We start from the raw sequence: 19,151 nt of genomic DNA, 5'->3' as shown, positions 1-19,151 counted from the left end.
GATTTCTCACTATTTTATTATGAATGGGGGGCGTGGCAGAACGTTTCTTCTGTGCAGAACATGGAAAAAAGGATGGACTTTGGATGTTAATTTCATATATAGAGGTACCAGATATGTTTTACAGTCAGTTGTTGGTAATTCATCGAGTGTATGTCTCCTGTAAGCAATTGTTTTTGAAAATGTGGGCTCTGCATGTAAAACATTAATTGTTTATACATAGGTAATTGTGGTTTGCTTAAAATTTATTTCCCAGAAAAAAATGATCGTCAAAGTCCACGTCTTTTTCGGGTTATGTAAAGGGGGGAGGGGAGAGGTTGTTAAGAGGAAGGGGGTTTTACATGCACGTTTTTTCAAGTCTCATTCCTCATTGTTTTGGACACGCCGTGATCCACCTTTAGCCGCTAACTTAGTCTGTTTGCTGCAGGACCTAGTGCCACGCCGTCCGAAGCGGTAATGAATTAATTAATTTAGCTTTATTTAGGAGGCTTTCAGCCTTAGGCTGGTTCGCCTCCGACGGATCATAGCGGTAATGAACAGAGACAGGAGAGCAGCGCTGATTTATATCTTTTCAGGTTCAAGCAGAATGATGTACAATCAAATGGTATTCGTTTATGATAACTGGGTTTGGGAAAAGGCTTATTTCGTGAAAACAGTGATAAAATTATCATTTGTACATTTTCAAAAGTTTACTTACAGAAAAATTGGAAAAAATATTTATTTCAGCAGGTTGGTAATGTAATGCGCGTATTACTATTCGACTTTGAGTGAAACACGCTAAAAAAAATTAACATGAAAAAGTTGTTGTTCGAACAACTTTTTTTCCTTAAAAGCGCCCACTTTGCAATGTATGAAGAAAAGTTAGGTAATTATATTGCCTTTCATGAGAAAAAATATCAAGCAAATCTGAGGGGTACCATTTTTGGGAAAATGACTTTTAATTTTTAAATATATTTTTTTAGAGTGTAGAAACCGATTTTTTATTTTATTTAAATTTTTTTATAAAATTTCAGATTATTTGCTAAAAGTTCGCCATACATCACTTTTTTGTAGGGCTTGTCATTTTTAAGCTATATCGATTTGAAAAAAAAATCGACAAAAAACTTTGACCCTTATCAAATGTTAGGCGAGATAAATTTTGAAAAAAATAAGTACGCAAAGTTGCTTAAAATTGCTAAGTCTCCACACCCACAAAGTTCCATAAGGTTCTGAGAGGGTGCTGCCAACCACTGGATGAGTTGGCGTGAAATCCGTCAATATCCTATCGATTGGCGTATTTTATCTTTAAATGACAAAGTTACAAGCGTTCAAAACCTAACACTCCTTCACCACACATATTGTTTGATTTGCACTCCAGTATAGTCGACAAAGACGTAGTTCTACGTCAAAATAAGAAGTAATGCACAAACACTGTCGGGATCAATGGCACAAACATATTGAAAGCCGGTGATGCAGTAGTAGGACTCCTGCACTATGCCCGCAACACTTTTAATCCTCTTCCTTTGACGAAGAAGGATATCCAGAACCATGTTTTCGTCGTTAGATAGGGTAGTGCACTACTTCGTCGTAATCGCCCATTTCCGTTCTATCGATCAGAAAAGATCAATAATATCAATGATTTCACCGTGCACAAATCAATAATAGCTTTGTTCCGATGCGTTAGTTCATTAGCTACAACATAAATCCTGTTAGAGCGCATTGTATGAATATTTACGCTCATTGTTCTCAAAACAAAAGAAGCGCTCCTAGCGAATCCCCTTTTCTATGTTTATCCGTAGGACGAAGAAAATCTAATGGCGTTTCAAAGCGGTAGGACGGAATTGAAACTCGTAGAACGAATTTAGAATCAAGAAGCAGTATTAGATTTTAAACAATATATCAACATTTTGTGACTCTTTATCAAATCCAACGGTACGTATGAAAAGGTGAATACATTTAGAAGTCATCCACAATATTCCACACAACAAAACGACAACAGAAACGATGAGGAAAAACATGTTGCTCAATGAAGAAAAATTACAGTCTGCGACAATCTCAACCTGTCACAAACAATTTGCCGGACTACTTTGACTGTGAAGCAAAGCAACGCACGTCGTGTCGCATCATATTTTGTCAGTCAGCATTCCAACAGAGTTTGCGTCAATGAGAATCGAGAAATGTTGCACGTCAGTTGTCACGAGATATTGATGAAATAATGCAACACTTCAAATAAAGTCATCCTATTATTACTTCGAATCACCAAGATTTTGACTTTGAACTGCAACCATATGTCTGGTGATTCCAAACTCAGGCTTTAATAGTCTTCTCTTCCCATGTGGTGCCATTAGGTCAAGTCTTTGGTTAATCATCAACACAAGCAGTTGTAGCTGATCATTACGAGCCAACCTTCGACCGTTGTTGCCTTTTTCACGCTAAAAGTTTCATTCACGCGATCGAAAATCAGAAGGGACCAAAAGTGCACGGCAGATTTTGAATATTATCGTTGACCCCCAAATAAAACAAAATATGAAAAAAACAAAAATGGTGACTGATCTAAGCCTAACAGCTATGTTAGTAGAAAGATTGAATGGGATAGACAGCAAAAACATCAATCTGATTGTATCTTTATGGACCACGGCTCGTGAAACGATTGTGGTGACTAGCTAGACATAAACGCATGGGGGCTAAGTGTTTTGTCACACGACTTTAGCCAGTGGCAGTTATATCGAAGTGCATTTTGTTTAGTTTTTGTATATGTTGAATAGATTTTACAAATGGTCATCCATCACGGGGCAATTTGCTTGGCAGATTATGATATTGTAGTGTGAATGCAAAAACGTGCGATTATAAATTCATTCATCGAAAATGTTTACTTCAGGCGGTTAAATCTACATTTATGAGTTTCGAGGAATGCAAAATTAAACGAATTTTAATGACGAATCACTAAAGCCCGTTTCCTCTTTGGACAAAAAAGGAGATCAAGAAAGTGTTGCTTTCCCGCTCACTCTCTTTCTCTCTCGTTTTTTTCCATCGGCGAAGCCGGACTATGCTAATTTGTACCGGCTGGTTTCAGCAGTTAACTCGCTGCGAATATTAGTTTACTCTCTTTTTGTTACTTTGTGTCGCCATGGAAGTTTCTTTTTCTTAAAATTTCGATTCATAATTTCTCCTCAGCCCCTCTGGTTGGAATGATCAACGATTATTCTGAATAACACTTTTCCATTCGATTATCACGTCGTGACTCTGAACAATATAGCTTTTATTGCTATGGGTATAGAAAGCCGAAGGTAAAACCCTCTATCAAACTTCTCATTCCGGTTCACTGCAAGGGCATCGTGTGATGGGAAAAAGGTTTCACAATCTGACCCACTAATATTATTCACGGAGCCACGGGGCCAAATCCACACACCTTACCGAATTGCTGGACATCTAAGGCGTAGGGCCAGTTTCGATATCGAGTCCACACTGCTCACTTCCATCCTCATGAGTTCCATGTAGCCGCGTGACGACTTTCGGGTGCTATTTTCAAAACCAGTTTCGAAAAAAATCCAAAGTCACTTACGATCTGTCTGGCACTAACGTAGGCCTAAGCGCGAAGTTGCCGGTTAGGGTAAATGATGAATTTTAGCGATTTTTTTTATTTTGGATGGAATTTTTGCGCGCGCGCGCGTGTGTGTGTGTGTGTGTGTGTGTGTGTGTGTGTGTGTGTGTGTGTGTGTGTGTGTGTGTGTGTGTGTGTGTGTGTGTGTGTGTGTGTGTGTGTTCTAGAAAATGTGTAATTCAACATTATTTAACATGTTAGTTTACATGATTGACATGATCATAATCCCAAGTAACCAAGATTAGGCTAGTAGAGGGCTTACAGCCGTTATTAGCCATTTGTCAGCCATATATTGCAAAAAGGCTAGAGTTCAGGGTTGCACTCACATCACAAATATAAAAAAAGTTTTTCGGAATTATGAAATCATGGGATGTTATAATGATATTTTGTACTTGTATGTCCCAAGAAGAGGTTGTAAGGTATGTGTTTGACACTAAAAAAAAATTTAATTTTTAACAGAGAGTCACAATCAGCGGTTTTTCGATTTAAAACATTTTGTTTTTCTAGCGGAGTGAGTGGAAGCAACCCTACTAGAAATAATAACATTTCAAAAAAACACATCAATCAACGATTTGCTTATCCTTTCTCTATCCTCCCACCCGGCATGCCATCCCACCCTTCAAGGACGTATCTTCATATAGGGGTCAAAAGGCACGAGCGGTGGAGTTTTTACAAAGTCACGCGTTATTCAATGCTGCATGTTGGTGCAAAGACGTCTGCGCGATCAACAAAGCGATATGTCATTGCCATAATTTTGGAGTTCTCAACGGTTAGGTTTGCTTTGGGCTTGCAAATCAATACTGATTCCATTGAGACAAGAAACGAATCAATGTTTGGCTGTAGTTGTTTCCCACTTATGGACTGGGTGAGGACAATTGTGAAAGAAATTCATTCGATTGGTGATAGAATTGAAATGGTCGGTTGATCCTATGAGGAAGAGGAGACAACTGGCTTCTTTTTTCTGTGACATGTTCTTCTTCTCTCGTGGAAACGACCGTGAAAAAACTATTTCATTATGGGCGACGCAGTCGACTGTCAAAATACAAGAAAATAGATTACCTGTTATAAAAATTCTCGCGTTTCTATACGTTCACCCGACTAATCAGGCGCTGGTTCGCGTTTGACAGATAATTTGTTCATAAAAGTCCCCCTATTGTCTCCTCTTCCTCTTAGGTTTGATCTATAATAATGGAATGTATACTATGCAAGGTTCTGGCTATGCTCATGGGTTAATTTCAAAGTCGAACATGCTGACTTGGCACTTGGCCAATTGTATTCCGATGTGATTGACAAATTGGACAAAATCTAAGCCCCTTTGCGTTCCTTCATGTCTCCGAGCTTGATCGCCGGTCGCAGTGGTTTTGTTGTGAAGCAAGGGCTCGGCTACTCAGTGGGAGGTCCATACTTTTACTAGAGTGCATTAGGGAGACACAGATAGCACACACTAGAGAGAGCCAATCGAGCAGCGCCTATCTTGATTGCATTGGCAGTGTTGCTGGAAATCACCTAGGCATAGGTTGCCAGGACAGTTTGTTTTGAATCCGCTCTTATCTTATACTTAACCCTCTCTAGAACACACGAAATTGATTTCATAGTTTGTTCATCTTCTCATAAAAATGTTAGCGATCGAAATTGAATCATAATAGGCTAAGAAAAAATGGCAACTACGTTTACATATGGTATATTCAATGAATCAATCTCAAAAAATTATGTTCCATTGGTTATCCCTTTTGGGACGATTTTTTTCTTTACATGTGTTTCAAGGTTGCATTGGGGAGGGGGTGCAAAAACGGCAATTACCCCCCGGCGATGAAGGCAGAGCTAATATTTGCTGTATTTTATAATTAGGTCAGCCAATATACCTGAGCTTGCTGGTCACCAACGGTTGAGTTGTGATTAAAGGTCTTTCATAAAATCAGCTTGGATTAGGGTAAATGATCTTGGTTCGAATCGTGAAAAAAATTATCGTGGTTCGAACTAGTTTAAAAACAAGCTGACAGAATCAAAATATTACTAAACTAAGCTTTCGACATTTCCCATCACACCCTCTTTATTGTTTTAGAACAATAATTGCTGTTACAAGTTTAGTCAATTACATTGAAAACAGTTGGGAATTTGATTCTGATTGTCCCTATCCAAGCTGTTTATTTAAACCATCTGCAAGTATTTTAATCACCAAAGTAAAACTTGGAACAATGCACTATGGGGAAAGTGGTGGCCAAAAATCGAAAAATTGACTTGCTTTGAATGACGTATCTTGTAAACCATTTGATAGCCAGATAGTTCAAACCTAGATGCCCAAAATTTCAGCCCTCTGTGATGAAAACTCATTGCGCCACAGACATCAGACTTAGGAAAAATTTGAAAATTGCAGAGAAATGCATTTGAAACAAATGCAATTTTCTCAGCGAATAACGGTCTAATACACCGTTGGAAAGCTAATTGTCTAAACTTTAAAATAGGTATGTTGATAAGGTTACACGGTTAATTAAAATTGGTTAAAAATGGGCAATTATTGAAAAAAAATGTTTTTTTTTGCCTAAGTTGGACTATATCTAACGAGCAGGGCCGGGCAGTCTCAAGAGACCACCACTACGTTTTAGTTTAGGGGCTATACTATCTGCGGAACAAGTATCCAGCTGCGTATAGCTGCGTATGAGCGTCATTTTGGCACAAAGTCGTAAAAATGATTTTTTAAATGTTTTTTTGTTAATTACATATATCGATTATACGAGCATTAACCAAAAAAATCGTACAAATTAAACACTGGTTGAAAAGTGGAACTGTTAAATGTCAAATTTGGTCTTAAAAATGTTACACACTTAATTATTATTGTTGTTAAAAATGGGTAAAAACAGACCGAAAATTATCATTACATATAGAAACCGTATCTACCCAACTGGACTAAAAAGTTTTCAATGTTTTCACGATAACCTTTTGATATTTTCTATACATAATAACCAACGGAAAAAGAAAGACCACTACCAAAAGGAAATTACCTGTTCGAGTGCCATTTTACAATTTCTACCCACTAAACTTAGATAAAACTATTATTGATGTTATCTACTTGCATTTAAAAGACGAGGACAATATTTTCAAATCATGAGTTTGTTTTCGGCTTTAACGCTAACAACGTGTGTGTGCTAACAACAATATTGTGCAGTAGTTTAATCGAAAATCTGAAAACAATTGTTTGTGATAATATGGATCATAGGAGCATCGTGTTACTTTTTGATCCAAAAGAATCTCAAGTAGTCAATGCAACAAAAGCATTTGAATATATCAAGAAAAAAATATAATATTGATCTTGCCAAAGAAGAACAACTTCTTAAAAAGTTGAAGTACGTAGCACAACATTTTTACAATGCGTGGCAAAAGGCTCACCGCCTACAAGAGCGCTTTGAGAAATACAATAAGGATTGGCTCGATAGTCATTTGGAACTTGCAGAGTACATCGCAGAAACACCTTCAACGTCAACTGGCCATGATGGACGCGGACGTCCACAAAAACATGATGATGATTTTGGTCTTGATGAAAATGTAGAAAATGAGTAGAATTGCTTGCGAATTTAATTTAGTTTTAAGAGAAAGTTATTAAATAAATTTTATTATGACAATTAGTCAAAGAAAATTATGTTTTATTTTGTAGTATATTCATCCCTGCAGTATAAAAAATGTAGTTCAACTTAGTTAACGATGTTGATATGTGTTCAGTAAAAATAATGGAAACATAGTAAAAAAAATAATCCTTTCGACTAGCTTTAATGATTTATTTCTCGCCTTGAGTATCATAACGGCATAACTGCATTGATCGATTTGTCTTCATCGATTTTCTCTTTTGTTAATAACTTGACCAAATCGAAGCCGATCGACGTGATTTTTTTACTGACGGAAAAGGATCATAACCAGTGCTGCAAAATTTCGACACTAAAAACTGATAATAACAAAACAACCCTGGTCACTCATTTCAGCAGAGAGTCACCATCAGTAGCAATCAATATCAATTGTCAGTGATATTACTATCAGTGACGACGATGTGCAGTTTTTTCATTTGCTGAATTACTATCGAAATCAAATTAATTTAGCAAAACAGTTACATAGAACCATCAAAGTGAATACGAATCATCATCATTATCAGCCTGGAGAACAATAATGTGACACAGAATGCGCAAATTCACAGTTTTTTCACCAAGGGAATCTTTGTCACTTTTGATTTTCATTTGAACTGTCCCTAAAATTAAAAACAAACTTTCAAGTTTATTGTTCAGGAATAAGTAGCTCATTACTGGGTGTAATACTAGTTACACCTTCCGGATGCGATGAAAATACATAAATATGACTAATTTTATGCTTAACTTACTATAATACCAACAAAAAGTGCGGAAAAACCAATAAAATATTTTTGGCCACCACTTTGTATGGAGCCGCCCCATAGTGCAATGCTCGAGGCGTATATTATTTCATTACTGCAACATTTTATAAAAAGAAAAATCCCTGAATGTGTGTATTTTTTGAAAATACGATTGTTGTTTTTTGATCTTGGTTCGAACCAAAAATGAACGTGGTTCGTACTATCAGTCGTCGAATCACCACTAGGTTCGCTACCGTCGCTACACTTTGTTTACGTTCTGATTACCTCCTTCGCACAAAAGTCACATCAAAGTTTCCACGGATAAATTGCTTGAAAATACATTTGATGTGTTTCACTCTTTCACGAAAAGACTTAAAGGTGTCTTATGGAGTAATGTCTGACGTCGAGATTATCAAGGAAATGGAGCAACTAGATATGGATGACCAGAAGGCTGCTGAAGACCGTGAAGCTTATGAGATTGCCCGAGCTAAGCGCGGAAAAATGATCCGTGAAGCTAAAGAAAAGCTATCATTGGAAACTGAGCGGACCAAATCCACTCGGGATAGACTCAAGCAGCTGGAAATCGAAGCAACTACAGAGAGGAAAAAAATCTCTGCGAAACGAAAGCTCACGAATGAAACCAATGTCGTTTTCGTTTTTGCGGTGTAGCTGCACCGGTGTTACACTTTTACACCGAAAGCGTTCGTTTTTGCTTTTCGTGCTACACCGGTGTACCACTCTTTCTGCACTGCTCATAAAAGTGTAGCACTTGAGAAATTCGCGGTGTAGCTCGGAAGACACCAATACATTCAGAAAGTATAGTTGTCAAAAGCTGCTGTTTTCATTTTCGTCGTTGCAGTCGTGAAGCAGATTTTTTCCATCAATTAATTAAAAAAATAGAGTAAGAACTTTTCAGATTATTGGAATCATCTTCATCGGAATCAGAGGACGAAAATTTCCTGATCAGAAAAGAAAGGCACAGATTCGTATGAGAGGATTTGTAGCGGATGTTTTCGATAACTATTCAGACGAAGAGGTATGATTCGCAAGTTGTTTGTAGAAGTTCTATGAACCAATTTGGTTATATTTTTATTTTTTTACAACATATATTGCACATGATTTATCTAGTTCATTATCTGAAGTGAACTACAGGATGATTTTGAGAGCCTAGAACATCTGATATACATCTGAATGTATCTAAAATGGTTTATAGAGGTTTGATGGTTTATAAACAACAGACATTGTACAAGCACAAACGAAGTGACAGACGGACCGGCTCGAAAACTTTGGTGACTAACCTGCTATTGCAATTTTTCAGTGTACCACATGGCAACACCACTACTACTGGATTGTACCACATGGCAACACTACTACTGGATTGAACTCAGGATCAATAATAGAAAAGGGCCCATCAGCATTTGTAAACAAACCGTTCCAAAGCCCATTCCTAACAAATCCTAAGAGAAGAGGTGACAATACGGGGGCAAAAATGAACCACTTTTCTGTCAAACGTGAACCAGCTCGTGATTGGCTGATTTGATGTGCGTAAGATAGAGATAGACATAGATAAAGATAGAGATAGAGATAGAAATTAAAGAGTAAGAAGCCAATTGTCACCTCTTCCTCTTAGCACAAATCGAAGGCCACTCACACAAACCAACACCATCATCGTGTAGGTAGAAGTTTCCCCTGTCCGATGATGGTGTTGGTTTGCGTGGGTGGCCTTCGCTTTGTGAATAAAGGGCTTTGGAACGGTTTGTTTACAAATGCTGATGAGCAACAGCAACTTGTTGCTCCTGCCTGACACACAGATTTCACGTACCTCAAAAAAGCGAATTAGAATGGCTTAGTTTGGAATAATTGATTATTCTTTTACTATGAAAGTGCAATAAACATTAACTATTCCAAACCCTATCCGAATGTTTCATATTTTATTGCATCATTTTATACATTCATACATTGACTTCGCCCTAAAGTTGATTTTTCAGCTTAAAAATAAACATTTAACTTGATTAAACAATAGATTGGATTACAAATCCAACTCATGCAAAAACGCCCACCAAAAAAAGAAGGAACATAATACTATAAAGACTAGTTACGTTACAGAATGTCTGTAACGGTATGTAAAATGAAGTCTGAATTTATCGTGTTTGGAACAGGTGGATAAGGAAAACACAAAACTACATCCAGTATCGCAAGTACGTTTCAATCACTTGTAATACCTCAATTTAAACAAATTGTATTTTTGAAATCAATAGCTCGACCTAAAATTTTCAATGATTCGAACCATGATCTGCATAGTTCGAAGCAGGATAATTATTTTGCTATCATCAAAAATCAAATTATAAGTGAACAAGACATTATAGTTTCCTTCCAAGTGAACAATTAGAATCATTAAAATGACCCCAAAAGGCCTGGGTTCAATCCCAGTCGGCGCCACCGGGATGTTCAGAGGCATAACATCTCTGATCACGGGAAGTAAAGCCGTTGGTTTCCGGTTCATGAGTTGATGGGTCGATAGGTACGGTCCAGGTGTGGGAGTTGCTTCCTTGGCGTTGGTAGACCACTTATAACTCTGTCAATTGCGGATAGATTTTAATTCTAAACGAAACTGAGCACTTTATCAATTTCCAATAGGTCACTATTGAAAATTACACAAATGTCCAATGGCGATCATAATTATTACCGATTGCCTGCAAAAAGCGCTTTCCCTAACACAGATTTCAAAATCGAAATCCATCCGGCCTCGCCGAACGGTGCTTATTCAATCACCGTGTGTGGTAGTGTCCGGTCGATCGTCATCATCATCAGCAGCAGCAGCAGCAGCAGCAGTGCTTTCGATGCATGGCGTTGAACATTGTTCTCCAGTACACAACGAAAGGTTGCCCGCAAGTAGCTAGCTATCAAGGCTGCCCGTAAGAGCCCGATTCACCGAAGAAGGAGGAAGAAGCCGCACCGCTACTGATCGGATCACGCTCGTTCCACACAACATACAGCTCGCCAGCCTAATCTGTGTTGAACACTCTAATAGCTCAGCATTACTCAACCATCACGACAAAACGGTTCTTTTCAGGACCAGCATAAATTAATGTTATGTAAGAGTTAATTTTCCTTGAACGTTTGCTTACTTTGCTGCCGGCCACATTACCCCCAAAGCTCTTTGATAATGTACCCAGCAGCCAAACGTTTGTGGTCAAATGCGAAACAGTATTGAAGTTATAAATAACAATTCTCGCAATGACCAAATACCACATGACCTTGTCAAATAACCAGAAACACTTCGAATCAAGGTAGGGTTTTTTTCTCCAGGACGCTAGAAAATGCAAAAACATCTCGAATTTATATGATTGATCGCGAATATATTGCATAGCCGAGCTCTGTAGAAAAAAAACTAAGTGTGTAGTATATGGTATATAGTATAACCATAATTGCTTTGATATTTTTTATCGGGATTCCCTTTGAAGTTATTTTTTAATCTTCCCCAGCATTATTTTTAAATTATCCGCAGAAACATGTTCACATTTATCTGCTGCTTGCTTTCTCTATCCATTCAAGTCCACAGAATTGTCAAAAACTGATTGAAAACGTTTTTACAACGCCTCAAACTTCTCAGGTGACTGTGACTATTGTCGGCAGCCTCTTTTTCTTCGGCAACCTTTCCATTTAAACTGCGTGTTAACCAGCTGTTCTATTATTGGCAACTCGAAATCATCCGCATTTTGTAGAGCGTTTATAATAAGGAAATTCTGGCGTAACAAGATTGCTCATAAAAAAAAGGCGTTAAAAAAATAATCGCATTGAAGCTCAAAGACTAAGGAATCGGTAGAATACATTCAGCGAAATGTTTTGATGGGAAAATTCAGTTAAACTTTCGTTTAAATTTTGGTTGCCGAAAACAGTTAATATGTGCCCAAGCCTTGGCCCAAGCTGACATTTACCCTAGCTCGTTTGTATTCTTATTAGATTTTTTTAATCCTCCTTAAAATTGACCTGCTATTCAATCTTCTCACGATTTCCAAAAAATCTCGTTTGAATCACCTTAGAATTCAATTCAGATCGTATGTTGATCTGATTTCTTGTAACTTCCCGTTAGAACTCGTAGGTTGTTGGGAACAGCTTTAGCTGCAACTGGTTTTTTATTATAAGTAACTAACGAGAACTCACCGGGAATCGTAAACAATCGTGAAAATCCGGGAACTAACCGGGAATTTTATTTGAACCTAAAATACAGTTTTTACATGTACTTAGGTATGTTAAATATAAATGTGTACATGTAAAACATATATATTAAAATTTAATTTAAATTTTGAATTCTTCAAGAACATTCTACATGTTACACATGTGTTAATGGGATTTTTTATTATGTGTTTTCTCGATTCCGATCAAACTATGTTCTCAACCGTGTATATTGCAACAAACCAGGCAAGCAATATATCATTATCCTTGTACCACTCCGATTAAGCTATATTTCAGATAGAGAGTTTATCATGGTAGTAGTAGCAAGCGTTTTGTCTTTATGTGTTTGGATTCGCTGGTTAAGATAGCTAAAAACGACAATTTGTCATAAATTACATTACGCAAGATGTCAACAACGCCTTGTTCAACTATAAAAAAGGATCATAAAACTGTTTGGCTACCGATGACAGTTCGTGACACTTTGTGCTTTGCACCTTCTGACGTTCATATACCTTTTGCGAGTCTGGATCAAAGTTGCCAGAAGTTACTTTCAAAAGCGGTATTTATCACTATAGCGATATATTTACTAAAAACCATCGAGGACCAGCTATATTAGACCTATTCATTTTAACCGAAATGTTCGGGATGCACCGGGTCAACCTTGATTACTGATCGTCATGTTAATTTGAACTTCTGTGCAATTTTTTTTAGCAAAATCAGTGATGATTTAGAGGTCTTTGAAGCTCATTTTATGTTTTTAGGTAATTTACGGCTTATAATATTTGTATCTCGAGACTGAAACAACAAAACCTGCTGTAACAACTTTCATATCAAAGCTTAATGTGTTATCTACCAACTTGGTGACCAAAGGTTGACTATTCAAAGTGATTTTATTGAATTTTGACTCAGTTTCATGCTCGAAGATATCTTAAAAAGTGCAGAATTTTAAAGTATTTGTTCTACGAACTTTCCACTCATATGATATAAAAATGTATAGTATAAGGCATAATGTTTCTTATACTGTTCTTGAAATTTCGTTCAAACATAGTTTTCGTGTAGATTCCATAAACTCAAGCTAATATTGAATCCCGAGCAAGGCCCACTCAGCTAATATAATATAAAAATATGCAGTCAACGGCATAATCTTTCTAATACAGTTCTAGAAATTTTGTTCAAATTAGGTTTCATGTAGATTCCATAGATTGAGAGATAAAAATCAGAAAAGAGGCCGTTATAGCTAAAATTCACAAGTCAATTGAGCCAATAAAAGTTTCAATTAGATTGACAGAACATATTTGCATTGCTTTTCAATAACGTCCGATGACTGTTTCATTTATAGATGCTATTTTTAGAAATACGAATCCTCAGTAGACTATGAAAGTTGTTACAGCAGTTTTCGTTGTTTCAATCTCGAGATACAAATATTATAAGCCGTAAATTACCTAAAAACATAAAATTAACTTGAAGCACCTCTAAATCATCACCGATTTTGCTGAAAATTTTCACAGAAGTTCAAATTAACATGACGAACAGTAATCACGGTTGACCCGTTACATTCCGAACATTTCGGTTAAAATGAACAGGTCTAAGCTATATGTATGTATTCCAAAAATTAGTTAAGATAACATATTGAAAATTGTGTTAATTGTTAGTGAACATATGTAATGTTGCATTGAAATACTTTTAATCGTGAGGCGAACCTACTTCAGGCTGAAAGCCTCCCTAATAAATAAAACTTAACTCAACAAAGTAAAAGCGAAAGAAGTGCTGCAAAAAGGAGCACATGCGATACGACAGTAGAGTGATGCTCGTTAAGAAAATACCCGGAGACACTGTCCATTTTTAGCATTGGTGTTACGGTTTTATTAGACGCAACTAGGAACTCAAGATCATCATACAAAGATAATGGACGTCAACATATCGTAGAACACATAAGAAATAACATGGGAGGCTTTCGGGAGACTAGTAGCGGCTAGCAGTGATGCAGAGAAGGACAACGAGTTCACAAATAGACACGAAAATTGGAAAAAAAGAGTGAAGAAGCAGTGAAAGTTGGTGAGATCGTTTTAAATTTTTAATTTGTATTATTGCTCATATATACAAAACAATGCTGGGATTGGGAAGGCAACCCCGATTTGATTGGGTAGAGTGAATAAACTCTCTATTTATTCTAAATTCAAAATAAATTACATTTCATTTTAACCTAGGTGCTCCAGTTACTACAGTAACTTACCAGCCTTAATTGCTATAATATATATCTAAGTGTTTTTACTTTGTTCCTGTCTTGGCAATTCATTATTTTAAACAAGTTTTTTAAACCTGCTTGTCAGTATGACAATTGACAACTTAAAACAAATCAGGGAGGTCCGAAGTGAAAATGTTATACAATATAGGCCCAAGAATGCTACCCTAAGGAACTCCTGCTATAACAGGTAGTCGTTTTGATTTGAAATTTTGATAATTTATCTGCAGAGTTCTGCCAGTTAAATAATTTTGAACTAATTTCATAATACAGGCTGGAAAATTAAACTTTTTCAATTTAGCAATCAAACCTTCATGCCAAATACTATCTAGAAGAGCAACTCCAGTTGAGCAGCCTTCAGATTTTTTGAGCGAATTAAATTGGTAACTCTTAAGAGTTGATGAGTAGTTGAATACCCATTCTATTTAAAATTATGTTTTCGAAAAGTTTACTTAATGACGAAAGTAAACTTATTGGATGGTAGCTAGAAGCTTCAGCTGGATTTTTATCCGGCTTCAAAATTGGAACAACTTTTGCATTTTTCCATTTATCAGGAAAGTATGCCAAATGGAAACATCTGTTAAATAATTTTACCAAGAAAGACAAGGTACTCTCTGGGAGATTTTTGATGAGGATATAGAAAATTCCATCATCACCTGGAGCTTTCATATTATTAAATTTTTAAGTTATAGATCTTAATTCGTCCAAATTAGTCCCCCAGGAATAATCAAAAATATTTTCCCGAGAGAAGATATTCAGATAATCCCGAGCAACCTGATTCTCAATAGGACTAGTAATACCCAAACTAAAATTGCGGGAGCTCACGAATTAAATAGCAAGCTTCTGAGCTATTTTCGAAATTTTGATCAAAATTTACCTTCACCTTCTTTAAGCGCTGGAATAGGCTTTTGAGGTTTTTCCAAAATTTTGAGATTTTCCAAAAGGGCTTGGAACTTGGGTCTAATTTAAAAACATTATTTTCAAAAGTTTTGTTCCTCAGGGCAGAAAATCGCGTTTTAATTTGGATTGCGTGTTCTATGATATTGTCTCTTACGGACATTTTAAGACGGATCAAGAGCAGAAGATTGTCGTCTATTATAATTGAATCGGCTTTAACCTCGCGTTTTAGAAGTAGTCAGAAATTCAAGAGCAGAATTAATTTCATCTTTGGTTTGCAAAGGAATGTTTGGATCAAAGCTATATTCCATAAATGTTCGATATTACTCCCAATCAGCTCTATGGTAATTGAAAGTAGTGCTGTTGGGATTAGAAGTTATTTCTTGGGATATTTCAAAAGTCACTGGAAGGTGATCAGAACCGAAGTCAGCATGTGTAACCAATTGGCCATCATTGGTCTAAATTCTTCATTATTGGTTATTTTAATGCAAAACAACGCTCATGGAATAATGCTCAAAGTAATTCAACATGCAAGAAATCCTTCAACTATCGATTTGGTCTTAACTGATTCATGTGTACTTTGTACAAAGTAGACTTGAATCAGTTAAGACCAAATCAATCGTTGAGGGATTTCTTGCTGAAGCATGTTGGGCTGTTTGGATATTGAATAGTGTAATAACTTGCAGAACAATCATCAAACGGAATATTACCATTTGAATTTCTTTGAGCATTATTCCATGAGCGGTGTTTTGCAATAAAATCCCCAAAATGAAGAATTTAGATAAATGACAGGTAAGTTTCTGTAGGTCATCCTTGAGAAAATTCTTTTGCTGGCCTACGCATTGGAATGGTAAATAGTCAGCTATAAACGTAAGTTATCCAAATTTTGTTTCAACAGAAACTCCCAAAGTTTCAAAAACTTTGGTTTCAAATTAAGAAAGAATTTTATGTTTGATTCGTCTATTAACAATGATGGCAACGCCACCACAGGCTCCATCAAGACGATCATTTCTATAAATGAAATAATTTGCGTCCCTCTTAACCTTATGGTCAGGTTTAAGGAACGTTTCAGTTATAACGGCAATATGCACGTTATGAACTCTCAAAAAGTTAAATAACTCGTCTTCATTTCCAGATTTGAATAGCTCTTTGTGCGACATTGAACAAGTAAACTATACAAAGCTGCAACAGTACCCAAGCAACACGAAAGCTCTATAACACTTTCTAATACATTTAAATAACTAAATTTGGCTGTAAAGAAGTTTACTCAACATAATCGCATGAAAGTGTGTTACTTGAGTATTAATGACATCACATCACAGGTAAAATAATGCCCTATGTATCCTTGAAAAGAACGGCCATAGTAAATTTTGCTGATAATTGCAGCTTGATACTATTTGTATCAACAGTTTTCTGTAAATTAAGTCGACTTACCACAATCGACACATTTTATCAATTTGTATAAAGCGTAGACACACACGCTCCCTTTAGATTGTCTACGTTACCTATGGGAGCTATTTATCCGTTCATGTGAAACCACAGCTCTTTAAAGAACATGTAATTGAGCAATCAAATAGACACTGATCAAAGCTGGATACACGTGGGAAGCAGCAAATCAATCATAATCCGTACATTAACCTACGACCGAATGTCAAAGATCTTTGGAATGACGCTGCAGTGGCGAGGAAAGGAAGTGATGATTAACAATCTCAGAAAGTTGCGTGACTATTGTTCGAGCAGGATGCAGCGTAATTATTGTGATGAAAGAGATCATGTCCCAGCGAAGTGGCTGCATTTTAACTGCAATCAGTTGCAAATCAGGTGTCGTTGTTTGTTTTGGAAACTATCCTTTCACTTGATTCAAATTCATATTTTTTTTCCACCGGAACGATTAATGTTAACCTACCCACATGAAATCCACCGTGTCCGTAGATTTCGAAAGCAAATGGTTTTGCATTGCCATTAGAAGTGTAAGCAACACGTTTTCAAACACACGCAAGTCTACCCGAAACGCCGATCGTTGCTGCTAGAAGATATGTTGTGGCATGCTGCCCGTAGCTGTTTCTAGGATTTTCCACAGCACAGCATATCCACTCGTTGCATAACTGCTAGGAAAAAATGCACCAAGTTGCAACAGAAGAACTTGGCGCGCTTGATGGTCAACGCTCTAGCATAGCGTCACATCAGGGTTCCTCGCCTATCCCCAAGTCTTTCGTTGGATTTTTTCAAATTGAAACTTGTTTTCGCTCTCGCTGGAAAGTGCAACCGACGACGAATTGGTACCGCGTTTTGTAACTTTTAGTGGACTTACCTCCTCAGAAAAACTAACGGTTGATGTTTTCCAAAATTCAAATCCCGATGGTTGTAGCTCCTTGGAATTACAGTTATTGTCCTGGAGCAATGTGAAACGGTTTATTCCTAATCCGAATGGAACACTGTTTATACACTACTGAGTTGAAGGAAGTGTTCACCTGTTGTAGGTTCACGTATCAAAATAGGTCAAATTCGCTAACTTTGTCGAAAAACTCCTTACAAGAACTCGCACATTGAGAGGGTATCGCACCGCCCCCGTCTGAAACTTGCACAGTCAACGGACAAAGAAATCGAAAGCCAGAGCGGACTACACGCGACGGAACGCGAAGCAGAACTGACTACTAGGCTGATTAGCAGCCAACGAGTAACCCTTCCTTCTATCACCACATCACAACGAAAGCAGCGAAAATTGATGCTTGCTGTTGTTGGTTTACAAGATGTGCGTCACAAGTTTAGTAGGTAGGCAGGTAGATAGCTATATTGACGATGACGATCGGATCGGATTGCCTCAGCGTCGTGCAACTCTTGCGTCCAAGACTTAGTATTATTAATAGTAGTCGACCTGATGCTTGCATTATGGCTTAGGGCTTCGTAGCTCAAAGGGAAACTGAGCCTTGTGTTCGGAGCAATGCGGTTCTTAGTCCGATATCGATATGCCTGCAGTAGTGCCTAGACATGTATGGGGATATCAGCTGTTGTAAATGTGCAGTGGAACTTGCTTTTGATTTTCTTCTACGATTTTAAACAAAGAAACTCACGACGGAGGTCGGTCGGAGGATATTATGATAGAGTCATTGGATGTACAACTTGCGAAAGTAACGTGGTTTATTGTGCTTTCGCGTGTTCCTTCCAGAAGCAGATTGCTTTAGACAGACATTAGCAGCGTTTACGAGGTCAACAATTTGATTTCGGTCCATGTTCTCTGTTATGTCGTTACTAAACAATTTTCTGCCAAATCAGCAAACGGCTTAGCTCGACCCTCTCCGATTTGGATGAAACTTTCAACATGTCTTCGGTATGGGACATAGGTCAAAAGATCTTTTTGACTCAAGACTATTTCTTTTCAAAAAGGCGTGCCGTATGTGTTTTCACATATGGATTATTCAAACAAACAACAATAACTCGAAAACCGTTGATTGTAACGAAGTTGTGTCCTAAAAGAAGTTGTAGAGAATCAATTGAGCATTTTAGAAAAAAATAGGCACTGGAAAAAATTGATAATTTTCTAAAATAAAATTTTGAATTGCTTATCATTTTTTTTCTGATAAATGGATGGAGAGATCGATAAACATTAAAAAAAAAGTTCCTCGCTGAAAAACTTTCCATGTTTTTTTTTTCAATTTAAAGTTGTTATATGAATTAGCACATTAAAATAATATGATATATATGGAGACGAACCAGAAAATATTATATATAGCAGCACCGGTGGTGTAGTGGAAAGCGTGATCACCTCTCACCCTAGCAGGCCTGGGTTCAATCCCAGTCAGCGCCACCGGGATGTTCTGAGGCATAACATCTCTGATCACGCCGTTGGAAGTAAAGCCGTTGGTCACCGGTTCATGAGTTGATGAGTCGATATGTAGGGTCCAGGTGTG

The 19,151-nt window shown here is 37.1% G+C and overlaps 1 protein-coding gene across 1 annotated transcript in view; it reads right to left on the bottom strand.

Annotated features, from left to right (window-relative positions):
• Cralbp (Cellular retinaldehyde binding protein) overlaps window positions 1-17,885 on the bottom strand; it is a 52,344-nt gene extending 34,459 nt beyond the window's left edge. Inside the window, exon 1 of the mRNA XM_065234083.1 lies at window positions 17,555-17,885. The gene's annotated coding sequence lies outside the window, so the exon portion shown is untranslated. The remainder of the gene's footprint in view (window positions 1-17,554) is intronic.
• Window positions 17,886-19,151: the final 1,266 nt, after the last annotated feature.

Source organism: Ochlerotatus camptorhynchus, unplaced genomic scaffold, assembly GCF_037179485.1.
Source record: "Ochlerotatus camptorhynchus isolate MF236.1 unplaced genomic scaffold, CSIRO-AGI_Acam_v1.1 ptg000429l, whole genome shotgun sequence".
In the NCBI taxonomy this organism is placed as follows: domain Eukaryota; kingdom Metazoa; phylum Arthropoda; class Insecta; order Diptera; family Culicidae; genus Ochlerotatus; species Ochlerotatus camptorhynchus.
Note: the sequence above shows the minus strand (reverse complement) of the source record. Positions and strands in the feature narration are given on the sequence as shown.